Source organism: Acomys russatus, chromosome 21 (assembly GCF_903995435.1).
Source record: "Acomys russatus chromosome 21, mAcoRus1.1, whole genome shotgun sequence".
In the NCBI taxonomy this organism is placed as follows: domain Eukaryota; kingdom Metazoa; phylum Chordata; class Mammalia; order Rodentia; family Muridae; genus Acomys; species Acomys russatus.
The window spans coordinates 30,870,661-30,892,362 of record NC_067157.1 but is presented as its reverse complement, the minus strand read 5'-3'; the positions used below and the strand labels follow the sequence as shown (position 1 = coordinate 30,892,362).

The 21,702-nt window shown below is 42.5% G+C and overlaps 1 protein-coding gene across 11 annotated transcripts in view; it reads right to left on the bottom strand.

Annotated features, from left to right (window-relative positions):
* Positions 1-19,419, bottom strand: part of Eya4 (EYA transcriptional coactivator and phosphatase 4) — a 214,167-nt gene extending 194,748 nt beyond the window's left edge. For all 11 annotated transcript variants that reach the window (XM_051164321.1, XM_051164322.1, XM_051164323.1 and 8 more), the window contains exon 1: positions 19,111-19,419. The gene's annotated coding sequence lies outside the window, so the exon portion shown is untranslated. The remainder of the gene's footprint in view (positions 1-19,110) is intronic.
* Between the last annotated feature and the right edge of the window lie 2,283 nt (positions 19,420-21,702).

Here is a 21,702-nt window from a genome sequence, read left to right as displayed (position 1 = left end):
GTAGAGTAAACTCAGTAAAGCATATTAGAACCAGCATTAGCTAGTGATTGATGTCATGGTCCTGCCCATTATGGGAGGAGCCATCGCTGGGCTGGGGGTCCTGATTCAATAAGAAATGAGGCTGAGCAACCCATGGGAGGCGCATCAGTAAGCCTGGCCTCCATGGCCTCTGCATCAGCCCCTACCTATAGATTTCTGCACTGCTTAAGTTCCTGTCCTGACTTCCTTCAAATTGCTTTGGCCATGGTATATCCCCACAGAAATAGTTAACCCTGACAGAGACAAGAGAGTATTGTAGTGATTGGGACAGTTCAGTCCTCGCTTTTTGTTTAGGGAATAAAAGTACTTGTTTACAGGACAAACCTATAGATCTATAGATAGAATACATGAAACGCTGTAGCTTCAGGGAGCAAAGCCACCCCCTCCTCTCCTTCCCAGGTTTCAGTGGTTCCTTTATGTTTTAGTGTAAAACACATATGTCAGAGCTTCCACTCTCTGCTCTGTCCACCAGAGCCACCAATCACAAACCAAATATTGCCTTCACAGGCTTGGCAGGCTGAGAGATATTAAAAGCCTACTCTCACCCATGCCGCCCCTAAATCATGCTTTCCTTACATACCCCTACTTAACCAGACCACATCTTTAATGAAATTCTTAAAATATTTGGTTCCCAACAGGAATCATGGCAAATCCAGTCAACCACGAAAACACAATTGCCTAGGAAATGCATTAAATAAAAGGTAGATATGAACTAGGCCATAGTACATCATTATTTTTAGGTCACTCAATTATAAACTGATATTGTACGGATACAGGTCAACAGGAATGTATGCCCAAGTATCACATTTATACTTAAACAAGTACATGAAAGCAAACTAATTGGTTGAAATAACAATAAATTTTCAAAGCAGTAAGAATGCTTCTTTGGCTTGTTAGGTGGTTGGTTAGTTGGCTAGCTAGTTAGCTGGTTAGTTAGTTAGTTAGTTAGTTGGTAAGCAGGTTAATTAGTTCACTTAAGACTAAATTATTCCTTAGGAAACTTAAAGACAAAAAAAAAAGATATTAATGCTTAAACTACAGGAAAGTTTGGTTTGCCTCACACTAGAGTAAGCTGAGGCTGATTTTAAGCAATCTATGGATTGAATTTCCAGGGTTACAGATGGCCTTTGATCCAACAAACTCCTGGAAGAAGAATTTTTCAAGGAAAGAGCTGTAAGGGTCCTTAAACAGGAGCCACTAAAAGAACAAGAAAGCAAGTAGCAGATGCTGCCCCTGCCTCCCTGCCTGTAGAAGGATGATGCTCACATCTGTAGTACCTTGGAACATGGGTTAGAGGCATCTGTGTGACCAGTTGCCACATCCTGTCTTCCTGGAATGTTATTAAAGTCCCTTGATGGCAGTTTCCATAGGGAAATAGAGAGGTGGAGAGGTGAAGAGCCATACAAATAGAAATCTTGCTCTAACAAGAGCTTCTAACTTGTATGAATGAAAGGGGAAAGACAAAGAAAGCCTGGAAAATATAGGTTAAAATGGTAGTAAAAAAAAATAGCACTGAGTGAATTTTTAAGTGTATTTTATTTTTTAGTGTGAGAAGCAAAAATGAGAAAAACCAAAAATCACATTTTTCTGTTTTATGTAAAATCATAGAGAAAGAGACAGAAAGACAGAGATGGGGAAGAAGAGTGTATAAGGGACATAACTTGGAAAGAGGGAGACCAGAAGGAAGGAAAAGGGAGAGGGAACAGAGAAGGGCAGCTAGGGAATCAACAAAAACAAGGGAAAATGCTGTACCTATTCAATATTACCACAACCAATGGCGTTTTGGTATTCTATCAAAATGAGTGAGGATAACTTAGAGTGAGAACTGCAATAATTATCCCCCTGTTTGTTAGATGAACCCTCGAAAGGCACCTGGTCTTAGTGGTAGGGACACTAGTCCTTCCACGCTCTGCATGAGTCCCTAGTATCTCCAGGTCAGCACTTCCCTGCACACCCACCCTGGGCCACTGCTGTTAAACTGTAGCTCAGGCACTTGGCCAGTCTGTATCTGTGACAGAGCAAGGCTTGGGGCTGCCGATGACAGCCATTAATAAGTCCCACACTTGAACAATTCTTTTCAAGAAACAATACAGAAGATACAAACATTTTAGGTTTTATGCTGGAGTTTGGAACCAAAATCTGCATCTTACAAAAACACTGATTCTTTTTAAGTGTATGTGTGAATGGATGGATGGGCAGATAGGTGGGGGAATAGATGGATAAATCACTAAATAGGGGGGAACTACTCAAGAGCAGGCCAGGAAATGGGTTATTTTAAGGAGTTTCAGATTGAATCAGGCAAACAGAAGCGTGTATTTCTGTTTGCTATGACTCAATGTACAGCCTTAGGAAAATCTTGTAATTTCTTCTTACTTCATTTTCTCACCCCATAAAAGGAGTATATTGCTTGAAATTTAATTCTCTCACTGTGGAGAGAATTTTGATTCAACATTTATAAAATGCTCTTTAGCTTCTCTGATTAATAGGCCAAATACTGTAATAGTTGTTATAAAGGTAACGGCTTGGATCAATGTAAAATAATACTTTACTCGAGAAACAAATATCAGTCATATTTATAGCCCTTCTGTCCCATTTGCTAAGTAATAAAAATCACTTCTGACAGAGAAAGTATCAAATTAATATTCAAGACAGTGAAAATCCTATCTTCATAGGCTGCTCCTACCTTGGAGCAAAGAGAATTGTTTTGTTTTTCCAGGCTACCCCACATGTTTATATGGTAGAGGCAGGAATGTGGGGCATGGTTTTGAGGGCCTCCAGCGTATTCGCTGGTTTCTGGCATTCTAATGCACTCCACTCTTATAACCATAAAAGTACTCTTGAGTGCTGCTGGAAATATATAACAAATCCTTAATCAATTTAAGAGTGTTTTAACTGCATACATGAAATTTCTTGGGAGGAAAATGTTAGCCATTCTAACATATACACAGTACTTAAGCTAGCAAGAGCGTGTCTTCTCGGGGGCTCAGAGGCGTCTCCCCACAGGACTATAACTTTCAGTTTTATGTGCATAAGTCCTAGTGAATCCCTTAGAATAACAGGAAATTCTGCAGAAAAGAAAAAACAAAAATTGATAGCCATATTTTTCCAACACTGAAGGAATACATTAGCTACTCTGAGCTGGATGGATCTTTAAAGGCACTAGATAACCACTGAAAGCCAACTATAATCTAAATCAGAGCTGTGGAAAATAAATTGTCTGATTATAAAGAAGCTAACATAAGCATGTGACCACAAGGAACACATTAATATGTATCACTTTTAACTTTGCATATTGATTGCATTCTGATAGCCAAGAGTAAGCAGCAATTTTTCATATTTGGATGCACTAGTTTAACTTTACTATGAAAACGATTGCCTCTTCAGATTCACAGATTAACTAATACAATGTGGTTGATAGTTTCATATATACTAATACTATTAACACACTCAGAATGAGGAAATGTCACTTTACTATCATATCTATGTATTTATAAGATAAAGCATAAAGTTATACATATGGTGCTTTCGACTGTGTCTAAATAGGCTATAAATAGAACAAACAATAATATATAATTCCTCATAAGTTCTCATCAGTCATATCACTCAGAGACAACTCTAAATATTCCTATAAATGCAGTGTTCAATAAAAACTGTGATATGACATACACTGCTATGTTTCTTTCTTACCAATTAGTTTAAGAAATGTAAATATAAACAATGGGTATTTATGCGACCAAATATAAAAATTTTTATGCTACCAATTATACCTACTATGCATATTTTTGTGTGAACGGTTAATAAGCTTATTTGTCCTAATATTTTTCCAATGAGCATGTTCATTTCAAAGAATCCACTTCTGTAAACATACTTGTTAAACAATATATAAATATTTGCAACACTAATATCTTCTTCACAGTTGCGTCTTCTGAGGAAGACTCCAGGCTAATCACAGGGAATGCAAGGCAGGCACAATAGCCTTCCTCCACAGCCTCTTGTCAATCTCCATGCAAAATGTACATCCACCTTCACCTACTGATCCACGTTTATCTATTTAACCATAGGTTAATTTGGTAAGTGCACACAGAGGGACGGGCTGGAATTCAGCACACTGAGTGTGCCCATGAAGCATGTACAAAGCCTGGATTTAATCCCAGTACAGAAAAAAATATATATATACACATACATACATAACAAAATGTACAAATCAAATGTCACAGTCCTAACTTGGTAAGTAAAGTGCTTGCTACCTAAGTCTCAGAGTCTCTGATCGTGGCATCAACATAAAAAGACAAGCATGACCACGACGGTGGCAGACACTTACAACCTCAGCTCTGGGGAGACAGTGACAAGTTCACAATGTGTCTCAGTGAGAGACCCTGCCTCAAAAACCAAGGTGGGTAGCCACAGTGTAATGATGCATAAGGTTGAGCTGATTTCTCCCCGTGTATATGCACACACACACACACACACACACACACACACACACACACTCACAAAACACATAAAGCCGACAGCTGCTGAGTTTTTATTTAATAGACAAGCCTAAGTTACCAGCTAGCAAACCAAGAACAAGAACTTGAGCCCTATAGAGATGGTTGTTTGAGTGAGAATGCCCCCCCCCCCCACCGTAGGTACATAGACTTGAATCTTTGACCACCAGGGAATGGCACTATTTGAAAGGATTAGGAGGTGTGGTCGCATTAGTGAACAGATGTCGCTAGAGATGGGCTCTGATGTTTTTTTAGAGCCCAAGCCAGGCCCAGTGGCTCTCTCTTCCTGCTGCATGAGGGCATAGATAAAGAATTCTAGCTGCTTCTCCAGCACCATGTCTGCCTTTGAGTGTTGCCATGCTCCCACCATGATAATGAACTAACTCTTGGAGGCTGTAAGCAAGCCCCAGATGCCTTCATTTATAATAATTGCCATAATGACCATGTCTTTTCACAGCAATAGGACACTGACTAAGACAAGACCATAGGACCCTATCCCTTGTCCCCTCCCAGTTACTTTTCATAGGTAACCCTTCTTAGGTCTTGTTTCAATGTTAAATCAACTATAACTAATATAGTGACTACAGTAAAGAAACTTGCTTTGGTAGCATGGATTGTGCATTGGTTTCCCCCCTTCCTCCCCACCCCCAACCCCGCTCTGGATTATTAAATACATTCATTAGTTTATTCAACGGAATTGGTTCAAGAAAAAGACTCTGGTACGGTACCAACTGTCTGCCCTGTGTGACCTCAGTTGTCCCATCTCTCAGTTCCAGGGGCAGCTATTGCTAATGTCACTGCTTATTCTTAGTACAACTCTGGGTCAGAGTCTGGACATACACGCAGTTGTTTTAACTCCGGTCTGTGACTCTGTGTCAGACACAAGCAAAGCATTATACACGGTGTCTAAGGCATTAGATCTATATCTATTTATTCTAGCTCCATTTGTTTACAGATTTATTTACTGTCACTTACTCAAGCATCTTAAGAAAAATGGGAGGGTTAGGCTCCACCCATTCTCCTGCTCCTGCTCCTGTTCTGACAGTGAGCAACCACGCGTCACTGTGATGCAGAGCTTCGTCCGAGATGATTCAGACAGGGAGATCAAACCACAATTTTTTTGAGGCTATTGGAAACAATAGTCTTAATTTAATGTTATTTTTGGACGTGGGAAGGGCTTTTTTCCCCTCCTACATAAGCAAGTTTGTGGTTTTGAAGAATCGTACTCATCTCTATGTGGAAAATGCCTAAAAACCCAAACAACTAAAAACTTGAACAGAACCAGCTCCTTCCTCAACTGCAACTGAACAAAGACCTCATTCCTCTCACCATGGGCTTCGTGGGCTTCTCACACATTGGGGAGGTCTGGGCTCCAGGTCTGAAACACTGACCGAAATGCATGCTTTCTCCCCCACAAAACCCTTAGTTCTGCAGGTTGGGCATTTTTGCCCTTTAAAATAACATAATGTGTGTTTTGTTTTGTCAGGAAGCAACTGGCGAGGTCAGTGTTCAATTCTAGAGGGAACAGGAGTATGGGCACTGCGGTTCCTCAAATAAAAATCTTTCATGCTGGGAACTTCTTTCCTCCCACTAGAAAAACAGCACTAGTTTGGTAAAAACAAACAAACAAACAAACAAAAAACAAAAAGAAACTTTAAATAATTTAAAATAGATAGTACCCAATAGTCTCCATGAATAGAAGCAATAGAGAATTAATGTTCTAAACCATAAATTGTGGCTATCTATCTTTGCATATATTCTTAGAAGGCATGTATACACTAGCCCAGCTCTTCAAAGGCCATCAGTATCTACACTGTTGGGGGTACAGAGGGGTAAAGATACAGTCTCTCATCAGAGGACTCAGAATTTCTCCAGCAGACAAACTCGAATTCAGTTAAGTCCAACACAATGTGCAGTTGTATTAATAACCCAAACAGAGTATTATGGTATTACACAGAAAAAGAATTCAGTCCTCCCAAGCATCAAGGAAGGCTTCCCCTAGGAGGGGATATTTGAGCTAAGCCTTGACAGATGACATATTTTTCTTTTTGGTCAGATAGGTGGGCTAAGGGAGTTTGGGTAGTGGAGGGCAGTGGAGTAAGAGGGGGCGGGAAGGCCCAGGGAGAGAAACGGAAGTGACTGCTTGTATTATATGCCAAAATATATGTATATATATGAATTAGTAAGTCCCACCACGTTCAGGACTAGAGAGCAAAGAACCAGCCTGAGAAAGTAGATACAGGGCTCGAATACTCCGGACATTCTCTGACTTATGAAGCAGGGAAGTGCTCACTTGGAAGAACACAATCTCTGAGGTTTTTGGCTGCTCTCCAGTACATAAGCAGCTACCAGGTTTCCTGTTCAATGTCTGGCACGCAGTGCCTGGATGGGCAGGAGGTTTGCTGTGTCTTCTTCGTGCTTCCTGTCCTTGCACACGGCTCCTCCTCGCAGACTGAAAGTCTTATCTTTTCAGCCCCTCACTTAAATCACTCCCAACCCAACACTTCCAGAAAGGACCCCCATGGGTCCCGCCCCCCACCCGCCCCACCCCCCCACCCTCCCCATCCCCCCATCCCCCCACCCCACCCCCACCACTTCCCATCCGCATTGGGGTTTTCAGCACCTACTACACCTCTCTGCTAGCAGGTATGCATGCAGGCTCCTGATTGCCTTAGGAAGATGTTGTTTTGGCCACATAAGGTGAACTCAGTTTGCATGATTTTCTCCCCTAAAGCTATATTAAAAATTACATTATAAGCCATAGGACATATCCCACACTCTTTCTCTGTCTCTCCCTTTCCCTCTCTCCCTCTCCTCTCCTTTCCTCCTACCCCCCTTCCTTCTTTCTCTCGAGTTTCTCCATGAGCTTGTCCATGAGTATCAGTTAGTGAGTCATGTGAAATCTCTAGGTTGGCCTGGTTCTGTCCTTGTGGCATGGTTCTTAGACCCCACACAGTGAGAATAAATCCCCTTAAGACAACACGTCCCGTGGGACTTCAGGAACCCGTTCAGCCACTAATTTATAAGGTAAAAAGAGTAATCATCTACCTCTCAGAGTTCATAAGAATATGCGGGTGATCCTGAATTTGCAACAGTAAAGTTTCACAGTTAAACACTCAGCTCAGAGATGGAGATCCTATCATCCTCCCTCGTGTTGTGTTTGACATCACAGGTTGTTTTCTGCATTTCAAGTGATTTCTAGAACATCTTTCTCCTGCACCTAAACAGCTCATGGGCAGCAACTCCCAGACTATACCCCAGCTTCCAGTCAACTCACACCAGTCTCATATAAACAGTATGTTAAACAGAAGCCCAGCAGAATTACACAGTAAAAGCCTAGATTTGCTTCCACATCAATAGACAGGGTTTTTTTTTCATGTAATATTCTTAGTTATTACTTTCTTCGGAGTTGTATAATTGTTACTAAATTCAAATTTCCAAACTTGTTGTACAAACTGAAAGCTAAGAGGAAATTTGTTCAAAAACTTCTTTCTGCTCGCTGTAGTGGCACATATACCTGTAACCTCTGCATTCTTCTCCTCGCTGCCTCTCTCTGCGTCTCTCTCCCTTTCTGTGTCTCTCTCTTTGTGTGTCTTTGTATGCCTTTCTCTGTCTCTGTTCCTGCCTGTCTCCATAAATACCAAACCTAGAGCCTTGTGCATTCAGAGGCCAGGACTCTACCGCTGAGTCACACCTTCCCCCATTTGAAAAATTCTCATTACAAATAAATGAATGGTTCAATGCACCAAGTATTTAAATTTTAGACAGTGCTATCTGTAAAAAAAGAAATCTTTAGGACACTCTACACTAAAGAAAGTAAAATTTTCTTACTACTGAATATTTTTACTCATAGGATGATATAGGTAATTAGATAATTGTCACTACTAAAAATTGAAAAAATACTCCTATGAAGAATAATAGTGACCATGAGAAGAAGAAATAGCAGAGGTAGCTCAGATAAATGTTTACTTACTGACTATTGTCCCAGGAAGTCTGCCTTTCTTCCCACATAAACACAGAAAAGGGAAACACCACTGTGATTCTTAACCTGCCTGAGCTTATCTGTAAATCCTCTGTGTGTGAAATGCATCTATCAACACAGACCAATGAGAATTGTTTGCGTTTGTGTTTAAACTCAGGAGGAAGGAATTAGGACTCTCCACACTTGACTGAGAGTAGAACAGTCCTCTTCGATAGAGTTCTGGGTGTCTGTCACGATATCAAGAGATACGAAGAGCTGCATGGGTTGTGTGCTCTCAACTGAGAGCAATTCCTTTCTACTGGAGCACACCAGATAGTGGCTGGAGACTGCAGACATGCAGGAGGCAGAGTCTCCTGGAATCTACTACATAAAAGCAGAGCATTACTGAACATTCTGCCATGGCCAAAAGAACACCCCCTGAACAAGTGCCCCTGTCCCAGGCCCCATAATCAGAGACTGAGAAACTAAGATCTAAACATCAGGAAATGAATCCACGGTACCACATTTGTGCAGGTTAGGTGCTGCATCTTGAGAGTCAGCCATTTAACTCCCCATTTTTGCTTCCATTTCATCTTGCTGTCTGTCATATCTCAACCCAATGACCGAGTGGTAAATTCTAAAAGTAGGGATGTTGATAATTTGTAGCTGTCGGAGGTGAGGTAAGAATCATAGCAATGGCTAAAGTTTTTTTTTATTTTATTTTACACGGAGTTCATCATGTCTGTGAATATTTGAAATTTTTCATCTTCACTTACAATCAAACAAACCTCCAGGCTTCAGAAAGCAAGTGGGGGCACAAGTGTTAGCTTGTACAGTGTATTTACAATTGCTTAGCTCGGTTGAAGAGCTACATTAATGCAAGTCCAAGCATAACTAGATAATTGTACTGTAAATATTTTATAAAAGAAATATAACACAATATAGCTAATCAAGCGACATTTTGAGAAGGTCTGATATCTGCCCAGAGAGCTAGGCCTCTGCATGCAGCCTCGGATTTACCAAGATGACCCCGGAAGGCTCAAGTTTTATAATTAAAGGCGAATTATGGGTCACAACGTGAGGTTTAAAAAGAAAAACCCCTTCAACTCTAATTACCTGCATCATTTGAGGGTGTTCTACCAAAGAGTAGAACCAAAATCAGTCTACTCACATAAGACATCGTTCTTAATGGGCTACTTGATGGACCGACGGAATTCTTATTGACAAACAAGCAAACACCTTCCTGCAGTATGCTCTATGACATACAAGGAAACAAGCCAAAATCACATGAAGTGTGAACTAGCTTTTCTGATGCCTGTTTCTAAGAGCTAGTGTTTGGACCCAACCCACCACTGCCCTGGCCCCATTCTGGTTAGAATTGGGTCCCTCAAATTTCTACAAAATGCCCACACCTCCAGAAGTTTTCAGAATCTTTCTCTTACCCATGAAAGCATTGAGTTAATGATACTTTGGTAAAAAGAAAATGTGCACAACCCCCCCCCCCAACACACACACATGCACATACACATGCTCATACATGCACATGTGTGCACATGGATTCATATGCACATGTTTGGATATGTGCGCACTTATGTACACATGTAATACATATTGGGGGGGGGGAGAGAGAGAGAGTCTGGGTCTTGATACGGATTCATGGCTCCAATTTTACTGGGTTAATATCCTAAATCCCTGAGGTCTCTCTAAAGTTTTCCAACCATGCGATGCTTCCTTTTCACTGCAACCAGCCTCATGGCAGTGATGGATGTCGACTTTCAGTCCCATTGCTCTCATACACAGTGTCTTTAGTCATTCACTCAAAGGAAAGTTTAGTGAACACAGACTTATTTCTCAAACTGTGTACCATAACTGGTGATAGAGAAGCTATGGTCTCGAGTAGGATTTACACAGCAATGCTCTTCCAGTCAACAGGCTTAAGTGCTAAAGGTAGAAAGTGTGTGCTTTGGGAGGAATGAAAAAGACATATCCAACCTGGGCTCTGAAGGAGGTAGTTAGTACTTTGCATTTCAAATCTTGGGAAAGAAGTGGAAAAGGAAGTTGCGAAGGCAAAGAAAAGATACTGTGAAGTTGGACCACATGCGCAAAGAGATAAAGAGGGAATGACCAACACGCATCTGAGAAGTGCAGCGCCCCCTGTGGCTGGAGGAGAAGTGTCTTGTGAGTGCTTGTTGAGAGAGGAACATGGCGATCTGGTCAGAATTGTAAGTATGAAGGACACTGAAGATCCTGTAAGGAATTCTGGAACCTGCCTTGAAGGCAACAGAGTTTTGTACAGAAATGCAACTATAGACAAGACTTGATAATAGTATAAACCAATGTGAATATTTGAGGAATATGATGATGCGTAGTACAGAACTGTCTTCCGAGAGAAGTGTTAGGATGTCACAATTACTATGGCATCTTATTATGACAATACTGTGGCCATGTCCATAGAGAACGAGTGTCCATCAGGTACTGACATGAATGACCAAGGTTTGAACCTGTTGAGTTGATTACAGTGGCTAACCGTCTTCGGAGAAAGATGTAAAAACAAGTATGCAAGACACCCAAAGCTCGATGTCTTCAAAACAATGTGGAGTAGAGGCAGTTGGGCCTCTTTGTCTCATGTTAATTTTTCACGTCTTCAGTAGTACTAATAATTAAAAGCACTGAATAAGCATTTCCTAGTAACAAAACTCAACTTCTCAACTTCTGTTAAGAAAGCCTTTAATAATTAAAGGCAGCAACTAATGATATAAAATACAGCTAAATTAAAGTTCTTTTGATTCAATCAAAACAAAACATTACCATTATCTTAACCCCTAACGTTCATGTAAAAAAAAAAAAAAAAGAAAAGAAAAAGAAAACCTCTCAAGTTTACTGCAGTTTTAGTTTGTGTGTATGACATGTTCCAGTGCATGCAGGTACAAGTTCATTTCTTGATGCACATGTATGAAAGCCAAAGGACAGTCATTCCTCAGGTCCTATCCACCATCCATTCTTTTAAGTCATGGTCTCTCTCATTGGCCTGGAGCTTGCCAAATAGTCTAGGCTGGTTGGGTAGCAAGCTTCCAGGGAGTCACCTGTCATCTGTGGATCTACCTGTCTCGGTGCTTGGGCCTGAGACAGGTGAGATCACACTGACATCACAGATGCGTGCCACCACACCACACCACACTGCATTTTCTCATGTGGATTCCGGAGGTGGTCTAACTCAGCTCCTCTTTTGAGATATCTCCCCAGTGCAGGAGGTACATTCTTAGTTGCCTACCCGAAGCCCAGTCTGAGCTTACAGGCAGACTTGTAGAAGGAAATTTGAAATGTGACTTACCCACATTGTGATTAAATTTGTCTAAAATTTCCTAAGTAATACCCACATATGAATAGACATTTGCATTCGGATCCAAAAGCTTGGGAGAAAGGATTAGCTAAAGAAGAGGCCTGTAGGCTTTCCAAGTCATTACTGCTTCTCAGCGTACTGGGAACATTGCATTAGAAATAGCCAACCTCTTAGTCACAACACTAGGGTCTTTTCAAATCTTAGAACATTAGGGATTTCAAAGCCAGGGGTGAAATGTAATGAAAAGATCACTCCTTTGGGAGTATGCAGAGGTCTGCGAATTGTATATCTGACCTTGTGCAGATTAGGCCTCCTCAGTGTGAGCTACACCTAGTTGATTAAAGATGGAATTTCAACCCTGATGCTGCCTCCTTCGTGAGCCTACTTAAACTTAATAGCATATGAATGTAAACTTCTATGATTTAATTGGAGTCTTTTGGGAGAAATGCCCCTCTAGTTTTATAAAGAACTGGGGGAAAGAATAACAGAGACAGTAGCAATAATTTACCTGAAAATCAATTTAGCCTAGGGATGGCATTTCTTCATAAAGCCTTTAAAGAAGAAATGTGCCAGGAGAGCCCACACAGAGGTACCTAGGTTTTGTGTTTTGCCTCAGCAAGGCAAGAAAGCACAGGTGGAGAAGAACATTCGATGTTTGCACTCACTTTTGTGTTCTCAGAGTTGAAATGAAGTGCAGTCGGTGAGGAGCGAATACAACAGCTTAGCTGTAATCCAGGAAACAGAGCCTTTGCTGAACACTACGGTGGACCTACATCCGTGTGGCACGTGAGAGCCTGTGTGCTTGCTTATTTGTTGACACTGGGTCTCTTAACATGCCCCAGGCCAAAGCCCCAATTCATGAGGTCAAACCTTAATTCATGTGACCCTCCTGCCTCAGCCTCTCCAGTGGCTATGACTAGAGGTTCACACCACCAATCTATAATGATGACACACTGTATAAATGCGAGAGCAGGTACTCTCAAGTGTCATTAAAAGACTTGTCATCTCAGTTATTTTCATACACCTGAAGATTCTTATAGAGAATTGCAGAGGCCCCGACATTAAAAGACAAGTGTGGTCAGTAAGTCTGAGGCTATGCACTCCTGAATCACACAGAGCCCTGACATCTCTCTGGCAGCCACATTGTCAGCTCTCATTTGAACAAATGAGGCTAAACAGATAAACACATAGCAGGGAGAGCCACTGACTTCCTTCAAAAAAAAAAAACCATTAAAATTTTAAAAGAGGTATTAATAGGGAAAAATATTCACCTGGAGAGTAAATTTATACATGTAAAGTATAATAGCCATATAAATTGAAAGTGTTTCTGAAATATGCCTGGGCCTCTTGTCACTTAAGCCTTAGGAACCCACTGCACACTCTTAGGCACTTCATTCCTAGTGAACTTAATATAAAGGTGGAGACTGATTCTTAATCAGCTTTGAAGCTTGAAAAAAGAGCAAAGCAGAAAAACAAAACAAAAACAAACAAACAGACAACATCAACAACAACAACAACAATGACAACAAAAACTGGTAACATCAAACCAAAGGCCTAAAGCTTGAAAAGCAAAAAAGAAATTATGGCCATGAAGTCTTGATGACTGCAAAATGTCCCCCAAGTTTTCACAGCATCGGTGCTTACTACCACCATTCCCCATTTGGGCCAAGCACGTGCTGTTTCCTTACATGGGCACTTAAGGGGCTGGTGAGATTGCTCAGTGAGTAAAGATAGTTGCCACCAAGACTAATGGAACAAGTTCCATCCAGGAACCTACCTGGTGTGAAAGAGAAACCAACTCCCACGAATTATCTTCACACACACACACACACATACACACACACACACACACACACACACACACACACACAAATAAATAAATAAAAAGATAATACATGGGCATTTAAATTTGTTTCACTTTAGTACATTATTATGGACTGTCTTGAGCAACATTATCTATGACATCACAGGTGCTCTGTGATGTCACAGGTGCAATGAACAGTTAACCTTAATTTCTTAAGATCTAGCTCCTCTTAGGTAATAAATGACGAATGTCATCATACCCCTTCTGGCAAGATTCCCACACAGAACTGGTGGGAGCAACTGCCTAGCCTGATGCCAGAGGAGAAGGGTTGGATAGAGATGTTAAGATCTTGCCTCCACTCTGCTGCTGTAAAGCTGGATCTCAGCCTTTTTCACAGATAAGACAGGACTAATAAGAGCATCTTCTTCATTGGTTCACATCACAGCTGAAGGGTTAAGAGCAACGAGCCCCACTTACTTTGCATGAACTAGATCCCATATTGCTGCTAGCTAGGCCATCAGGAAGGTCACTTGAGCCCATAGGGTGTTGACTTGAGCTGAGAGTTATTAGGCAACCATTCTGAGAAGACTGCTTTTATTTAAAAGCATACCTTAAGGCATAAATGTACTTAAGAAAATGCAATCTTAGATATAAATCCTCATGGTATCTACTTTGTACGGCTGTAATGAGACTTTGGTTTGAAAATACTCAAATGTGATGACAGACATTGTCTTATAACCCAACAAAACTGCTTCTCAGATAATGACCCAAATTTACTAATAGGACAATATGGTTCTTTCTTCCACTGTCCAAAAGCTTATTAAAGTACAATGGCTCAAACATTTTAAATTGTGAACATATTTCATGTAAATGTTTCATACTGGAAAGTTTTTCTGATACCTTTATAGGGTGTCCTTTTTAATCGATCATGCACTGAAATTGAAGGGTGAGAAAAAAAGGCCAAACCAGTACTGAAAGGTTTCAAATATCAAACTGTACTATTAGGTCAGTGTTAAGATCAATTAGCACCTTCCAATGACAGAAAAGGTTACTTGAGACTTAGAGGCGACTCTTTGAAAACTGCCTTAAAGCTCTTTATAAATGTGAGCTGGATGGGTCAAAATGGCTTCTGTTTTGTGTTTTGTTTTGTTTTTAATTATTCAGTTTCATCTATTTTTCAGGAAAAGAGAAGTGAGAGTAGGGACAGTGGCATGTTCATTTTTACTTCCTTGCACCCCTCTGCAGCAAACATGTGGATAGAGTAAGAATAATCTACAGGAAGTTCAGAGGAAAGGGATGCATCACCAGGGCATACGCTAATGTGCTATGCCAGAGCAATATTAAGTGACAGTAATGTTTACAAAGTCTTCAGGCCCCTTAAAGCCAGCAGAGTGGCCTGTGATACTTTTGAATATGTGGCTCTTGTTTATTTTCTTCCACTCAAGTTCAGGCTAACTGTCGCCAAGCTTGGCTCCAGTGCACAATTTAATGAATATTCAAGTCCCTCGCACTCAAACACGTCAAGCCGTGAAATGCAGCACGGAACACAGGAGCAGCTAAAGACACCTCTGCACCTAACCCATCTGGAGGGCAAATGCCTGAAAGAACACGTTGTCATGGCTAAGCTCACCAGGAAAATTCCATGAGAGGAGCAGGTAGGCACCACTGCCTCCCATTTCGGGTGGTGTTGATTTCCTACACCCAGTAACCATTGTAACAAAATCCCCAACTGTACTTCTCAACACAATTAGTTTAAGATACTCTACTGAGGCGCACCGTGCAAGAGTTGAGAATATGGGAGGTTAATACTCATTCGGAAAAAGAAACTGTCAGGGTTGTATTCCCACCAAGAAAATAACTAGGAGTTTGGTAAAGGTCTGCCCCGGGGCTCTCCTGTGATAGGACTCCATATTTTGATAACGGGGCTTTTCTGTTTGTTTCTCAAATAAGTGATCTGAAATATTTACAACCAGACAGTACCTAATTTTAGGTTTTAAGTGCTTTAACAGCTCCATGAAATATGATCAGCAGCTGCAGTACAGAATTATGGTGAATAAACTCCCTGTAAGGGGGGAGTGTGGGTGGGGGGGTTGTTTTTACTGAACGTTGAGTATTCTAAAGTTTACACACAAAAGATAATGTAAAAGCATAATAAATGCTTGCATTCTTAAATTACATAGCACTTGACCGGATCTCAAAAAGGCATTATCTTTCTTTTTTAATTCCACATAAAACCTGTGGGCTCCTACTGCAAATAAGTGGGGGGGAGGGGGGAGAAAGGCTTAATTTTATTATCTAAAAGTTTAGATTGTATTTTTCCAAAACTCTAACTTTCCTATCAACAGCCATGGATTTTTCTATCATCTTACCCTTTCAAAATCTCTACACAATTTAACTCTGGGTTCATCACATTTAACAAATGAAGTACCAAGCCACATAAATATATTTTTAGACATGGCCTCAGCCATGCAGAACTTGCATCAGTGACTGAAAACATGAAACTGGACACTGTACCTCACATTGCCATGTGAAATTTATTTACACCATAAATCACAATATAAATAAAAGACAATTTAGTGATGGAGAATATGCTTTTTTTTTAAAAACCCAGAGAGATTTAAGAAATACTAAACTTGCAAACCACCCATCTGAAAAATCTGTCTTCAAAAAGAAACTTTTCCACAAAGACTTTTTTTCATTCAGCTTCTAGAAAATGCCTAAGCGTCCATGTCTGTATTCCTTAATGAGAATAAAACTGTTCTCAAATCAACTTATTTTTACACAAGTTACAGGGTTCTGAAACTTTTTCTTTTGACTGTGTTAGCTAACACTGCTACTTACAAACACCCATACAGGGAGTTATGAGAAGTTAAAATTTGTGATGTTCAATGAAATAAACACGAATAAAAGGGGGAAAATTAAATACACTTTTTTCTTTATAACTGTGAAATTCCCTTTGATGAGGTGGTCTCAAAACATGAAAGGGTATTTATTTTCACCTACTTCACAAAGGCGAACAGGCGTTCTTTCGAAAACCAGCTTTTATCGGGTTCTCATTTAGTGGCTAGGATAAAGACTAGTCCTCAGTCCTTAGACTGTGAAGTTTCAAGCCGGTTCAACTATGTTATGGCCAAAGCTGCTACTGTAAAAGGGCTGCTTGCTTGCTTGTTTATTTGTTTGTTTGTTTGTTTGTTTGTTTCTAACATTCATGTGCAGACATCACAAAAAATGTTTGTCTTTGAATTACCTACAGCCTTTAATCAGGTGGAGCAAACTATTTCTACTGTTTGTAAAAGTGTTGGGTATTATTGCAAAACAGTCTGCCTGGTGATGCTGTAGCTTTTTCTATTTCTTGAGATAATTGTTTAAATGTAAGTGTCCTTAAATGCAAATCTCTTTAAATTCATAGTAAAATGCTTCAAATTATTTTGTTTTAAAATTCTCTCCCCTTGGCCTCTTTTTGTTTCTCAGCTATAAACTTGACAAAAACAAACAAACAAACAAAAAAGCAAAACAATACAAACCAAACGAAAAATAAACAAAAAAAAACCCATGTTATTAAAAAAATACCAAAAAAAAAGTAGGCACTGTTTCTTCTTAAATATCAAACTTTGCTGGGGAATTGTATCAGATACAAGTCTTGTCTTGGAGAAGTCGTTTTTAAAAACATAAATTAAATTAAAAGAGAAGAACTCAACAAACAAAAAAGTCATGGTCCACTTTCAATGCTGTCAGTCACCCAGGGGTAAATGAAACTTCAGAAGTTGTTGATGGGAGCCCGCGGTTGCTAAAGGCTCCTAAAGACTCCCACCTATGTCCCCCAGGAGCTCACGCTGAAACTGACAAACGCCAGAAGGTGCAAAAAGGCGGTCGCTAAGAGAAGAGCAACAAAATGCCATATTCGAGAAGATGTATTTCGCTCCAACAATTACGTTGGTCCCAGAGTGCGGAGCCAAAGGGGGTAAGGGAGAAAGAAAACTGTTAAGTATGGGCTCTTAATGTGAAACCCAACCTGTTGGATCTCTTTAGGTATCAGATTTTGGAAGTGTCTGTAATGACAGCCAGGAAAGCAAATTAATGGCCAAGGGCCCACTGGGTTTGAACACGAGACTCCAGTTACCTCCTCACAGATCAAGTACACAACACACACGCACACGGAGGTGCCCCACGTGGAGCTGCACGGAAACCAAAACACATACATGCCTGGAGCTAGCCGCCACCTAGGTTGTCCCCTGCGCGGGGATGCGCACCTTCCTGGGGGCCCTCTGGCATAGGAGGCTTCCGGAATCATCCTGTGCTGTCCACAGTGAAGGAGAAGGCCACTCAAATCGCAACCCCCCTCAGCCTCCCCGGAACATGAAAGACGGGTGCCAGCGAAACAAGGCGCTAACATCTCAAACAAGGAGAAGGTTACAAAAAAAGAAAAAAACAAAAACAAAAAAACCAACAACAACAACAAAAAACCAAACTTCACCCTCTTCGTTTGCCACCGCTCAGCCACTGGACTCAGCCAAAAACTCCCCATTTCCTCGCATAGTCACTCTGAATCTCGAATACAAAGAGAAAAAAGAAAGAAAGAAAAGAGAAATGCCAACAGAAAAATAAAATTAAAGGTTTTGCCGTGCAAAATGAAACGGGCTCATGCTCTCTGGCTCCCTGTTCACTAGGCTACAAGCATTTAGCGTCCTAAGGCCTCTCTCGACCGGGAGAGAGTTCTGAGAGAAACCTGTTCTCCCCAGCCGGTGCCTCTGGTTTGGGGAAGTTAGAATCTCTCCACCGCATCCTCCCCTGGAGCCAATGAACGCGACTCCTCTGACAAGGCGCCTCTAATTTCACAGACCCTGGCGCACTGCTGGAGACATTCGTCCACGCCACATAGAACTATTAAAGTGCAGCCGCTATTTAGACCGCGACCGGTACCTGGGGACCAGAGCTCAGCCCCTGAGTGCACGCTCACCCGGCCTCCTCGCACATCCAGGTGCCCACAGCCCTCTAGGGGGATTCTGGGGGCAGCACCCTTACTCCATGTAACCGGTCATTACAAAGAACTAAATGTCACGCGGTGGGAGTGGGAAAAGTCTGGTGCAGGCTCCCCGGAGACACAGGGGCGGGGTGCAGGCAGGTAGGATCCTCACCCTTGATATGGCCAGACTCATCCGGGTCCCGCTCCCTCTGTTCAGCCGGCCAGCAGCGGACAAGAGAGTTGACTGAGGACCTTAGGGTCGCTGAGGGTCTTCCTTGGAGGAGCGCTCCACTGAGGTCCTAGCGGCCCTAGCCTTGGGACACCAGTCTTGGGTCACCCCGGGAGAACTCCTGGGCTTGCACACTCTCCCAGCGCGCGCCTTTCATCCCTAGAGCTCCCCACAAGGCACTACAAAGTCGCTAGCACTTCTAGGGGACAGTTTGAGGGTCGTCCAAATCTGGAACCCCTTCGGACTTCAGGAACCCGGTTGGATGAAGAGAGGAAGACACTAACCTCTGGCGGCCTGGACCGCCTTGGGCTCCAGAAGTTCAATTGTCTGTCCCAGTCCCTGATCCGCAGGTCCGATCTGGGTATTTAGTCTCGCTCCTTCCAGTGTCTAAGTTTTCCCTTCACGCTGTGTCTCTGGTGAAAACAGGACATCCCTTTCGGCCACCCCCTAACAAATAGCTTACACAAGTGGGGAAGAAACAGGGCGGGGTGGGGGAACCGGCTGAGAGGAGGGGGGGGGAGGACGAAAGGAGCCGAGCCAAAAGTCCTGGCTGCCGAGCGGCAGGGAAAGCAGAAGAAAAAAGAAAGCGCGCGCCCCGCGTCGTCGCCGGGCGTCCCTCTGCTGGTCCCCCCAGCTCCTTCCCCGCTCTAGGGCGCCGACTCGGTGGAAGTTTTGCGCCCAAGCCGGGAACCGCCCGGTGCGGTGCGTGCGCCGCCGCTCCTCAGACAGCCTCTCAGTTGCGCGCGGAGCTGGAGCCTAGTGGCAGAGGGGACGTCGCAGCCTGCGTCTTTGGGCTAGGGTGGCCGCTGGGGGCCTCCGGGCAGGCCGCTGGAAGAGCAGGGGACCCAGGCGAGCGTAGAAGCTCTTTCTTTTTACTCGACCTCGGGAAACTGCCTGGTGTCATCGGATTTTTTTTTTTTTCGGTCTCGCGTGGGGGGACCTCCGGGGCTCTCGGGCCTTGCGCGTCTCTGGTGGCGCCGCGGTAATCTCCGCGCCCTCTGCACCGCCCCACCCCGCCCCCACTCAGCTTGGCGCTAGCGGCCGAGGCCTCTGGGCTGAAGGGACCAGCCCGCCGCTGCGCTCCCCAGTCCCCACCTGCTTCTAGGCAGCAGTCCCCTGACTTAGCTATGGCTTTCCTGCTACCCTGTCCCCTCAGTAGGACTCTTACCACTTACCCCAAGGTAGGAGGCAAAAGAGACTCTTGCCTTCTTCTAACAGTTAAACACCAACCAACACCAGCGCCGGGAGCTTTCTCTGGGCTGTGGGAATAGCTTTTTCCGTGGAGATGTAAGCGATGAAAGAGTTACCAGTGTGCAGATAGGCAGCCCTGGGAAGTGCCTGGGCCCTTTCCAGCGCTGGGTGCAGCTATAGGCACCCCTCCCAGGCGCCCAAAGGTCAGACAGGAATGAATTGACTTCCAAGGGCCAGTCAGAGCTGCTCAGGGCACATTGCTGAAATGACATTTCTAGCCCATGCCTTTTGCTTATGCCTTACGTACCTACATAGGATTTCATTCTACACAGACAAATCTAAACGTCACACTCCTGCCTCAAAGCAAAGAGAATCCCCAAATTTCACCCCCACAGAGAGACTCCGTTCCTAAAATCCACCATCTATTAGCAACATCTGTCCTGCGACTTTACTTCGAATTTACTGTCAGTCGTTGTAGTGGTCACCTAATGGTTCATGTGTGTTGCTTTAATTAATTTCCCAAGAACAATTAAGCCTATATAAAAGATAGACAAGGCCAGAAAAAAAATCGAAATTACGCCCCCCCCCAAAGACAAACCAAGCAGCGGCCTCTAGCCACAAAGTTCATGGTTCAAGAACCCCCTACGCTGCTGCCTTAGGTGTGGGCCTTAGAGATGAAAAACTGCCCCCCCCCCAGGAAAATTTAGTTTTAACATTTTTATCAACTAGATTATATTCTGAAAAGTTTTGAAAAACAAATTCCATCCTTCCCTTGAGCTTCGGGTTTTAGGTTACTAGCAGGAGCCTTGTCCGAGGGCAAAAGGAAAAGCCACTCTGAATACTTGTTCTTAATGAGTGGGGCTTTGTCTTCAAGGATGGAGAGGATATGGGAAAGATGTGGCCTCAGATTTAAGCTGATGGAGGTCACCTTTCCCTCTGCTCGCTCATTGGCCCTGTCCTCCAGCAGATCAGTTTCTGAGAGCTTGAGCTGTCAGGCAGAACTTCTCCCTTTTCTGGTCCTCTGGGTAGAAAGGTTTCTAGTGGTGATAGGTTGGGTGCCTAGGGTGCATCATCCAGAGCACAGTCCTGGGTTTGAACAGACTTACCAATTAAGCACAGAGAAGTACCACTCTGGGGACAATAGCAACAAGAAAACCTCCTTAATTCAATTGTCTCCAACCCATAGCTCAAAGTGGTTTGTTGGTGCTTGTTTGTTTGTTTTTGTTTGTTTGTTTGTTTTGGCAACTTGGTTCCCCATGACAAAGCTAAGATTCAACCCATTCTTGATACATCACAATCTATACTTTTCAGCCTCTGTGATACTTTTAGTAGCTGTGGTGGTCAGGAAAAGAGTGATTTTTTTTTTTTTTTTAAATACAGTGCATAGGAGTCTGTATGAACACATGAACACAGTAAATGCTATGTAAGAACTAAGGAGCGTTGTGTATTTAGCATTCTCCTCAAAAGGCACAAAGGCTCTAGTTCTTTTTGGTATAAAACTTCATAAATTGGCTTTATGTCTTAAACATATGGGAAGGTTCATAATTAAATAAAATTTGATGTTTTAATAAATTATTGGTGGAAAAGAGGTTGTGTGCTTCCTTGCTCTCTTCTAAACTAAACTTTCAGCACAATGGCTTTTGCAATTACTTTTCTTCCTCCTAACTTCGTATGCATTTTCCTAA